Raw genomic sequence first — 1,068 nt, 5'->3', positions numbered from 1 at the left:
GAGTTTCTTCGTTCACTCTTGCTTTATGTTCTGAAGCTGTGTACGTCAGATAGCATTTATTGCCCTTCTATGTTTGCGTATGTTTAATTCTTCGTTTTCTCGTGCAGCCAAATCCCACATCCTCGAGACTCTGGTGATGGGCGAGTCCCTGGTAGGCCTGTCGTTCTACTGGTTTATCTACAATACCGTTGCCGTCCTGAAGGAGTTCAGCTTCTCTAGTAAGCTTTAGATTACTATTAGAAAAAAGGTACAAGGTAAAGGATGTAAAGCATTTAGTACTCTCGGCACGTTTACTACATTTCGCTAACGCCCGTAGGGGTAGTAAGTATTTTAATATTGTAGCGAAAATCTATGTGGTATTAGAGGCAACTACTTCGTACCTGAGGTATGGTAATCTTACTTTTATTGGCTGCACTATGAAAAAGATTAGCCTTTTCGTAATTTTGTTGCAATAACGTACTCGGCCTCATGATGGACGAATGTGAACATAAGAAAGTATAAAGAACCAGGTCCGAACATCAGATCTGAGTTGATGGTCAGCTACCTGTACGAGGTATGCTACACTAAAGTAAGGCTATATGCATCTTTCCGGTTGCTGTTAGTAGATATCGCATGGAGGCCTTTGAAATCTGCTGACACCTGTATGAATAAGGGTTCTCTTTTATGGTTTGGCCATGCCTCAAAAGTAACTTGGTATTTCGTGGCGTCCTTGCTGAACATAGTTACCAGGTCGCATGAAAATGTATAAGGTCTCACTTTTCGCATTCATCTTGTCGGGGTAGTAATGCTACTTTTTACTAGTTCTTCCCTGCTGGAAGCCACCGTAAGTAGTATCATTGTATAGTAGGTATACTAATTTGGCCGTTGCTATCTAATTACTACGAGCGAAGAGTGAAACATACAAATCCATACAGGGGCGTAGTAAGGAACTTTTTCAATGGCGGTGGAGAGGCTGACATTTTTTTTTTGTTTTGTATGAGTGGGTATGTGTCTGCTTGTTTGGGTGCGCGTCTACCCATTGTCATGACTCATGACCAAGTCAGGCAGAGGAAGATGAAGCAGAAAGCA

Source organism: Rhipicephalus microplus, unplaced genomic scaffold, assembly GCF_043290135.1.
Source record: "Rhipicephalus microplus isolate Deutch F79 unplaced genomic scaffold, USDA_Rmic scaffold_473, whole genome shotgun sequence".
Classification (NCBI taxonomy): Eukaryota; Metazoa; Arthropoda; class Arachnida; order Ixodida; family Ixodidae; genus Rhipicephalus; species Rhipicephalus microplus.
This window is presented reverse-complemented; position numbering follows the sequence as displayed.